This window comes from Arachis stenosperma, chromosome 6, assembly GCF_014773155.1.
Source record: "Arachis stenosperma cultivar V10309 chromosome 6, arast.V10309.gnm1.PFL2, whole genome shotgun sequence".
Lineage (NCBI taxonomy): Eukaryota > Viridiplantae > Streptophyta > Magnoliopsida > Fabales > Fabaceae > Arachis > Arachis stenosperma.
This window is the reverse complement of record NC_080382.1, coordinates 107,385,272-107,395,476: the sequence shown is the minus strand read 5'-3', so window position 1 is coordinate 107,395,476 and position 10,205 is coordinate 107,385,272. Positions and strand designations below refer to the sequence as shown.

Sequence of the window (10,205 nt, the reverse complement as noted above, 5' to 3'; positions counted from 1 at the left end):
GATATCCTTGAGCCTTAAACACAAAGGATTTTTCATTCACTTGAATGATCAGTTCACCTCCATCAACATCAATCACAGCCTTTGCTGTGGCTAGGAAGGGTCTACCAAGGATGATAGATTCATCCATGCACTTCCCAGTCTCTAGGACTATGAAATCAGTAGGGATGTAATGGTCTTCAACTTTTACCAAAACATTCTCTACAAGTCCATGAGCTTGTTTTCTTGAGTTGTCTGCCATCTCTAGTGAGATTCTTGTAGCTTGTACCTCAAAGATCCCTAGCTTCTCCATTACAGAGAGAGGCATGAGGTTTACACTTGACCCTAAGTCACACAAGGCCTTCTTGAAGGTCATGGTGCCTATGGTACAAGGTATTGAAAACTTCCCAGGATCCTGTCTCTTTTGAGGTAGTTTCTGCCTAGACAAGTCATCCAGTTCTTTGGTAAGCAAAGGGGGTTCATCCTCCCAAGTCTCATTTCCAAACAACTTGTCATTTAGTTTCATGATTGCTCCAAGGTATTTAGCAACTTGCTCTTCAGTGACATACTCATCCTCTTCAGAGGAAGAATACTCATCAGAGCTCATGAATGGCAGAAGTAAGTCTAAGGGAATCTCTATGGTCTTATTTTGAGCCTCAGATTCCCATGGTTACTCATTGGGGAACTCATTGGAGGCCAGTGGACGTCTAGTGAGGCCTTCCTCAGTGGCGTTCACTGCCTTTTCTTCCTCCCAGAATTCGGCCATGTTAATGGCCTTGCACTCTCCTTTTGGATTTTCTTCAGTATTGCTTGGGAGAGTACTAGGAGGGAGTTCAGTGATTTTCTTGCTCAGCTGACCCACTTGTGCCTCCAAATTCCTAATGGAGGACCTTGTTTCAGTCATGAAACTTTGAGTGGTTTTGCTTAGATCAGAGACCATGGTTGCTAAGTCAGAGGTATTCTGCTTAGAACTCTCTGTCTGTTGCTGAGAAGATGATGGAAAAGGCTTGTTATTGCTAAACCTGTTTCTTCCACCATTATTATTATTGAAACCTTGTTGAGGTCTCTCTTGATTCTTCCATGAGAAATTTGGATGATTTCTCCATGAAGAATTATAGGTGTTTCCATAGGGTTCTCCCATGTAATTCACCTCTTCCATTGAAGGGTTCTCAGGATCATAAGCTTCTTCCTTAGATGAAGCATCCTTAGTACTGCTTGGTGCATTTTGCATTCCAGACAGACTTTGAGAGATCAAATTGACTTGTTGAGTCAATATTTTGTTCTGAGCCAGAATGGTATTCAGAGTATCAATCTCAAGAACTCCTTTCTTCTGACTTGTCCCATTGTTCACAGGATTCCTTTCAGAAGTGTACATGAATTGGTTATTTGCAACCATTTCAATTAGTTCTTGAGCTTCTGTAGGCGTCTTCTTCAGATGAAGAGATCCTCCAGCAGAGCTATCCAAAGACATCTTGGATAGTTCAGAGAGACCATCATAGAAAATACCTATGATGCTCCATTCAGAAAGCATGTCAGAAGGACATTTTCTGATTAATTGTTTGTATCTTTCCCAAGCTTCATAGAGGGATTCTCCATCCTTCTGTCTGAAGGTTTGGACTTCCACTCTAAGCTTACTCAATTTTTGAGGTGGAAAGAACTTTGCCAAGAAGGCATTGACTAGCTTTTCCCAAGAGTCCAGGCTATCTTTAGGTTGTGAGTCCAACCATATTCCAGCTCTGTCTCTTACAGCAAAAGGGAATAGCATCAGTCTGTAGACCTCAGGGTCAACCCCATTAGTCTTGACTGTGTCACAGATTTGCAAGAATTTAGCTAAGAACTGATGAGGATCTTCCAATGGAAGTCCATGGAACTTGCAATTCTGTTGCATTAGAGAAACTAATTGAGGCTTAAGCTCAAAGTTGTTTGCTCCAATGGCAGGGATAGAGATGCTTCTCCCATAGAAGTCGGGAGTAGGTGCAGTAAAGTCACCCAGCACCTTCCTTGCATTGTTGGCATTGTTGTTATTTTCGGCTGCCATGGGTTTTTCTTCTTTGAAGAATTCGGTCAGGTCCTCAACAGAGAGTTGTGCCTTAGCTTCTCTTAGCTTTCGCTTCAAGGTCCTTTCAGGTTCAGGGTCAGCTTCAACAAAAATGCCTTTGTCTTTGTTCCTGCTCATATGAAAGAGAAGAAAACAAGAAAATATGGAATCCTCTATGTCACAGTATAGAGATTCCTTGAGGTGTTAGAGGAAAAGAGAAGTAGAAGACAGAAGTAGAAAATTCGAACTTATCAAAGAAGATGGAGTTCGAATTTTGCATTAAGGAATAGAGTTAGTTCAGAAATAGAAGGATGTGAGAAGAAGGGAAGTAATTTTCGAAAATTAAGTAAAAGATTTTGAAAATATTTTTGAAAAACACTAATTGATTTTCGAAAATAAAAGTGGAAAAGAAATCAAGTGATTTTTGAAAAAGATTTTAAAATTAGAAATCAAAAAGATTTGATTGAAAACTATTTTGAAAAAGATGTGGTTAAGAAGATATGATTGAAAAGAGATGATTTGAAAACAATTTTAAAAGATATGATTTGAAAACAATTTTAAATAGATTTGATTTTAAAAATTAATGACTTGCCTAACAAGAAAAGATATGATTCAAACATTAAACCTTTCTCAACAGAAAAGGCAACATATTTGAAATGTTCAATCAAATCATTAATTGTTAGTAAGTATCTTTGAAAAAGGAAAGAAATTGATTTTGAAAACATTTGATTGAAAAGATATGATTTGAAAAAGATTTGATTTTGAAAAACTTTGAAAACTTGAAAAAAATTGATTTTGAAAACAAAATCCTCCCCCTTGTGCCATCCTGGTGTTAAACGCCCAGAATGGTGCACATTCTGGCGTTTAACGCCCAAAACTATACCCTTTTGGGCGTTAAACGCCCAACCAGGTACCCTGGCTGGCGTTTAAACGCCAGTCTGTCCTTCTTCACTGGGCGTTTTGAACGCCCAGCTTTTTCTGTGCAATTCCTCTGCTGTATGTTCTGAATCTTCAATTCTCTGTATTATTGACTTGAGAAGACACAAATTAAAAATATTTTTGGGTTTTTAATAATCAAAATGCAACTAAAATCAAATAACAATGCATGCAAGACACCAAACTTAGCAGTTTGTATACTACTGACACTAACAAAATGAGAATGCATATGAGACACATAAACACTCAAGTCAAGAGAATTTAAAGATTAGAGTAAGAAATCATCAATAACATCTTGAAGATTAATGAAGATACATGCATGAATGCAATAAGAACAGAAACATGCAATTGACACTAAACTTAAGATGAGACTCTAGACTCAAACAAGAATTATTTTTGGATTTTATGATTTTATAAATTTTTTTGTGTTTTTTTTTTTCGAAAATTATGTAGAAAAAGAAAATAAAGGTATCAAAATTCTTAATGAGAATTCCAGGAATCATGCAATGTTAGTCTAAAGCTTTAGTCTAAAGAAATTAGACATGGCCGGCCAAGCTTCAGCAGGACACTGCATTCAAGAGCTAAATTGATGAGAATCAATCAGCTTTGGTGATGATAAGAACATCACCTTTGAAACACTAGAATTCATTCTTAAGAACTCTGAAGAAAAATACCTAATCTAAGCAACAAGATGAACCGTCAGTTGTCCATACACAAACAATCCCAGGCATTGTTACCAAAAGCTTGCTCAAAACTTGAACAATCCCCGGCAACGGCGCCAAAAACTTGGTGCGCGAAATTGTGAACAATACTTTTCACAACTCTCATAATCCCCGGTCATGAACTCCAAGAACTTGGTGGTTCAATTCCATGGCATTACACAACTTCGCACAACTAACCAGCAAGTGCACTGGGTCGTCCAAGTAATACCTTACGTGAGTAAGGGTCGATCCCACGGAGATTGTTGCTATGAAGCAGGCTATGGTCATCTTGCAAATCTTAGTCAGGCAGACTCAAATGTATGATGGTGATGAACGAAAATAACGTAAAAGATAAAGATAGAGATACTTATGTAATTCACTGGTAGGAACTTCAGATAAGCGCATGGAGATGCCTTCCCTTCCGTCTCTCTGCTTTCCTACTGTCTTCATCCAATCCTTCTTACTCCTTTCCATGGCAAGCTTATGCAAGGGTTTCACCGTTGTCAGTGGCTACCTCCCATCCTCTCATTGGAAATGTTCAACGCACCCTGTCACGGCACGGCTATCCATCTGTCGGTTCTCAATCAGGCCGGAATAGAATCCAGTGATTCTTTTGCGTCTGTCACTAACGCCCCGCCCTCAGGAGTTTGAAGCACGTCACAGTTATTCAATCATTGAATCCTACTCAGAATACCACAGACAAGGTTAGACCTTCCGGATTCTCTTGAATGCCGCCATCAGTTCTTGCCTATACCACGAAGACTCTGATCTCACGGAATGGCTGGCTCGTTTGTCAGGCGAGCACTCGGTTGTCAGGCGATCAACCATGCATCGTGTTATCAGGAATCCAAGAGATATTCACTAGAGCTTTGATTGCTTGTAGAACAAGAGTGGTTGTCAGTCACCTTGTTCATGAGTGAGAATGATGATGAGTGTCACGGGTCATCACATTCATCAAGTTGAAGAACAAGTGATATCTTGGACAAAGAACAAGCGGAATTAAATAGAAGAACAATAGTAATTGCATTAATACTCGAGGTACAGCAGAGCTCCACACCTTAATCTATGGTGTGTAGAAACTCCACCATTGAAAATACATAAGAACAAAAGTGATCATTGGTTTCGGCCCCAGAGAGGGAACCAGAAGAACCAAGATCTGATCTAAGAACTAGATGTCCAAAGATGAAAATACAATAGCAAAAGGTCCTACTTATAGAAAACTAGTAGCCTAAGGTTTACAAAGATGAGTAAATGACATAAAAATCCACTTCCGGGCCTACTTGGTGTGTGCTTGGGCTGAGCAATGAAGCAATTTCGTGTAGAGACTCTTCTTGGAGTTAAACGCCAGCTTTTATGCCAGTTTGGGCGTTTAACTCCCATTTGGGTGCCAGTTCCGGCGTTTAACGCTGGAATTTCTTGAGGTGACTTTGAATGCCGGTTTGGGCCATCAAATCTTGGGCAAAGTATGGACTATCATATATTGCTGGAAAGCCCAGGATGTCTACTTTCCAACGCCGTTGAGAGCGCGCCAATTGGGCTTCTGTAACTCCAGAAAATCCACTTCGAGTGCAGGGAGGTCAGAATCCAACAGCATCTGCAGTCCTTTTCAGTCTCTGAATCAGATTTTTGCTCAGAACCCTCAATTTCAGCCAAAAAATACCTGAAATCACAGAAAAACACACAAACTCATAGTAAAGTCCAGAAAAGTGAATTTTAACTAAAAACTAATAAAAATATACTAAAAACTCAACTAAAACTACCAAAAACATACTAAAAACAATGCCAAAAAGCGTACAAATTATCCGCTCATCAAAGGGTTATGGCACTTTAGAATAAGGCATATACCTATAGATATGATGCATAGTGCTAAAAAACAACACTACTTCTATGTGCAATGTAAGAATCTTGTAACCCCTTATGATTCTTGTAACCCCATAAATAAAAATTTTGTACTCATTCATATGGATATTTGAAATTCCATGTGTACGCTGTCTATCAATTGATATAAATACTTTTTTTACTATAGTAGAACATAAAAGTAAGTTTATTTGGCTATTTTTCATGAAATTGAAATCTGAAAAGGTCCATTGGTTAAGAATTTTATTACACATTAATCAAAGCTCAGATTGGTAAAACAATTAAATCAATTAGAAGTGATAGTGGACTTGAATTCAATCTCAAAAACTTATATGCTAAACATGGAATAAAGCATCCAAATACTTGTGTGGAGATTCCACAACAGAATTGTATCATAGAATGAAAACATCAAACCATTCTTAACACTACACGGACACTGTTATTTCAATTAGATTTACCTAAAGCTTTTGAAATTTTGCTATAAGTCATGCCATATACCTTATTAATTATTTGTCTAATCATAAATTAATTGAAAAATCTACTTTTTAATGAATTGCCTAATTTGAGCAATCTGAAGGTGTTTGGGTATTTCACATATACTCCAACCATCACTACTCATAGAAAGAAGCTAGATAGTAGAGCTAGAAAAGAGATTTTATTAGGATACAAGCAAGGAACAAAAGGTTCCATCCTATTTGATTTAAATTTTAGAAAGTTGTTTGTAACAAGAAATGCACAATTCTATGAGTTTTATTTTCTTTATAAATCATCTTGCACTAACAAAAACAATGATATCATTGCAAATTCATGTAGTCTACAACATGCATCCTTAGACTATGTCTGTTTTGCATTAGAAATATCACATCTTTAAACACAGCAACCACCTGCATAATAAAAGATTCCTTACTTACCTACATAACATACAATCACTCAGGACAAAACACAAAATACTTCACAGACTTTAACACAACCCAACACTTTACAACACAAAATTTAAACCACTACACACCCTTTAAACATAAGAAGAACCAATGGAGAAAGAAAATTTATTTCTTACTTACAAGACTATCATTGCATGTTGATGTCTTCGTCTTATACAGCCAAAGAACTAACCAAACAAAGGTATCCAATCTTTGGGGCAATAAGTTATGAGGCTTTTTAGATAAACATAAACACTTTCTATTACTCTCATCATCAATTCTGAGACAAAAACATACATGATGCTGTGAAGCACAATGTGCTGCATAAATACAATTATGAATGAAAATTTGGATTTTGAGAGCAACAAGACTTGGTGTTTGACTGTTTTACCAGAAGAAAAAAGAAGCATTGGATGTAAGTGGGTGTTTAAAACCAAGTACAATCCTAATGGCATGATGGAGCATTCCAAAACGTGTTTAGTGGCCAAGGGCTACAAGCAGTGGCCAGGATTTGATTTCTTGGACACCTTTAGCCAGGTGGTAAGGATGATGACCTTGCAAATGCTATTGCCAGTAGCTGTTAGCAGGGGCTGGTACTTACATCAATCAGATATAAATACAACCTCATGGTTACTTGCCGGAAGAAGTATATATGAAAATTTTGACTAGGATTAGATGCACCAGACGAGATGGTTTACAAGCTTGAATACTGTTTGTATAGGCTGAAATAGGCGAGCAGGCAGTAGAACTTGAAGTTGTGTGAAGTTCTGTGCGAGAAAGGTTTGTGCAATCCAAATATGGCTATTCTTTGTTCAATAAGTATTGGATGATAAATTCAAGATTAAATATATAAGTCTCCCTAAGTAGTTTTTAGGTATGGAATTTGCTCATGGTGAAGTTGGACTCGCTATCAGTCAATGCAAATGCACACTTGATCTTTTGGAGGATTTTGGTATGCTCATTTCCAAGCCAACAATAACTCTTATGAAGTATTCAGGGGATCTCTCCAAGAATTTAGAGAATAAACTAGATTATTCACTCAAATACATGCAATGTGTTGAAAGACTACTGTATCTAACTAATACGCGCCCTAACATCTCATTTGCAGTGGGTTGTCTGAGCCAATTCTTTCAATTGTCCAATGGATCAGAACTTTCAAGTACGACTGTATATACTCAAATACTTAAAAGGGCCACTAGTTATAGATTTATCTTTTTGTAAGAACAACGAGCTCAAGCTCATAGGGTTCATGTAGTCGGATTGGGTAACATGCCCGACACAAGACGTTTAGTTACAATGTATTGCTTTTTTTGGTGGCAACCTTTGGTGTATTGGAAAAGTAAGAAATAGAATACAGTTTATTGCTCTTCCTTTGAAGGGGAGTGCAGAACCATGAGCCATGCAACCCATGAGATCAATGGTTGGTGTACCTTCTTAAGGAGTTGCATGTTGAACTCTCAAGACCTTTCACATTTTTCTGTGACAATCAATTAGCACTCCATATAGCTACCTATCCCATTTTTAATGAGAGGATGAAATATCTTGAAGTGGATTGCCATTTGATTCACGATAAGACACTAGCTGCTGCTAGTATATACTACTCATCAAACAATGAACATACTCACAAAAGCTTTGTCCGTCCCTACTCCCTTTAGTAAATGTCAAAGCAAGTTTGTGAGACTTTTGAATCTCAATTCTCCCAGGGGGTTATCATGTAGATCTTGATTACGTGTATGTTAAGCTATTATTGGTAGTTAGTTATTCTATTAGAATAATAGGTAGTTACCTCAGTTGTAGTTAGTGACTGTTTAGTTAGTTAGTTAGCTAAACTTGCAATCTAATACACACAATTAATTAGCCAACTTTATAATATCACATACATACATATGTCTGTGTGTGAGATTACAAGTTTAGCTAATATATAAAATAAGTACATAATTCACTTATATCACAGTTCATGAGTACTAAGTTCCCTAACTCCAAATGGAGACACAGAATTAGCATTAAAAAAATTCAAATATCATGATTAGTGTAAACTCCGTGAAATTAATAAATAATTATCCAATCAATTAATTATTATTCAAAAGAAATTAAAAAATTAAAATTTATATTTTTGAGAAGTAAAAATATTTAAAATACGGATTAAAACTTTAATTTTAAAAATTTTGTCTCAAAATTGAGCCAACAGGTTAAACCGGTTGGACCAGGCTCCTATTGGGCCCAAGGTCCAACATATATAAGCATGTAACCAGCCTCTTTTCCCTTCCATTCATTTATTTCACGCTGCAAAGTGAGGGAGAGAGTAGAAGAACGGTGGTGAAGTGAGAAATAAGAGCCCTAATCACCTCCAAACTTCAATCTTCCGTAACTTTCAATCCAAAACTCCAACTGACGAGTCGTTTACGGCCACGCATTCGTCTCAGAGTCTTATTCATTTTTATCTAAACAAAGTGGTAAGAAACTTTGTTATTTGTGCCCAGTTTCATTTTCCTTTCTGAATACGCATTTTGGTATGAGTTTTTAGTGATTTTGATGATTTTGGTGGTTTAGGTGCAATCTAATATCGGATAATTATTGAATTTTAGTCCAATCATCAATGGATAAGGTAAAAAAATTCTAAATCCTTGTGGTTTGTCTAATTTGTGTACCCTAGTACTAATCTTGAGAAATTATATGAATTAGATTGATATTGTATTGAATTAGAGTTGAATTGGCAAAATTGAAGCAATTAGAATCAAATTGGTGGATGTTGGATGCTTGAAGTGAGTATTGGAAGCTTGAATTATGGAATTTTGAGCTTAGGAAGGAATATGCCAAGGTATAATTTTGGTTTCTCGTAGATAATATATAATGCGTGAAAACTTAGGCTAGATGCTATAGGATAAACTTGAATGTTTGAATTATTGGAATTGATGGGTTATATGTATTTGTGATTATGATGAATAATATGAATGAAGAGTATATATATATAGGTGAGGTATGACAAGTATGATGGAATCAATGTGTATATATGTGATGTGTATTGGAGTTGTTGATGATTAGTTGAATATGGAAGTTTGCAATTTAGGGAGTTGAAAGATCAATGAGTAGGATATTAGTATTTGGTGGTATATGTGAATGTTGAGGTTGATTTTGGTTATAAATGATTTGGTTTGTTTTGAAGATTTTGAAAGTTTGAGATTTTGTAAATTTTGGTAAAAGTTGACTTTTAACCAATTTCGGTAGGTCATAACTTGACTTCTGAAATTCCTATTTTTTTTAAATGTTGTTTTGAAGTTTCAAATAATTCCTTTAGCTTTCCAAACTTTTGTAACTACTGTTTAAGGTCCGAGAGGTAGTGCTTAAAATTTAGGACGTGGGAGAGTATACTGGGTTAAAATAAAAAAGATAGTTTCTGTTTTGTTATTAGAGCTGGAGACTTAGAGATACAGAGTACTATGGGGATATTAACTAGAGTAGTTTCGGAAAGTATTTTGATGTTGATTAGAGAAAAGATGACGAAGTATAATTGAGATGAGTTGCAAGAAATATAAGTTGATTATAAATATAATATTGGGCATAATTTGATTATAAATATGATTGTTTTAATCTCGAGCACTCTTTCTCTAAAGTGCGACTCCAGTGAAATGGTGAAAGGTGAGGATCTCCTTTTTTTGTTCCTCCTGGTATTTTAAAATCGCCTCCAACGAGATGGTGGGAGGTTAGGTTCTCTTCCTTCGTTCCTCCTGGACCTATGATAACGTACCTCCTAGGTAGACACAAGGATTGTGGTACGCC

At 36.5% G+C, this 10,205-nt stretch overlaps 1 non-coding gene across 1 annotated transcript; it reads left to right on the top strand.

The window, feature by feature from the left end:
* Positions 1-1,501: 1,501 nt before the first annotated feature.
* On the top strand, positions 1,502-1,609 carry LOC130937253 (small nucleolar RNA R71). The gene has a single exon (XR_009068478.1). It is a non-coding gene; the product is annotated as a small nucleolar RNA R71 (small nucleolar RNA).
* The last annotated feature ends 8,596 nt before the right edge of the window (positions 1,610-10,205 follow it).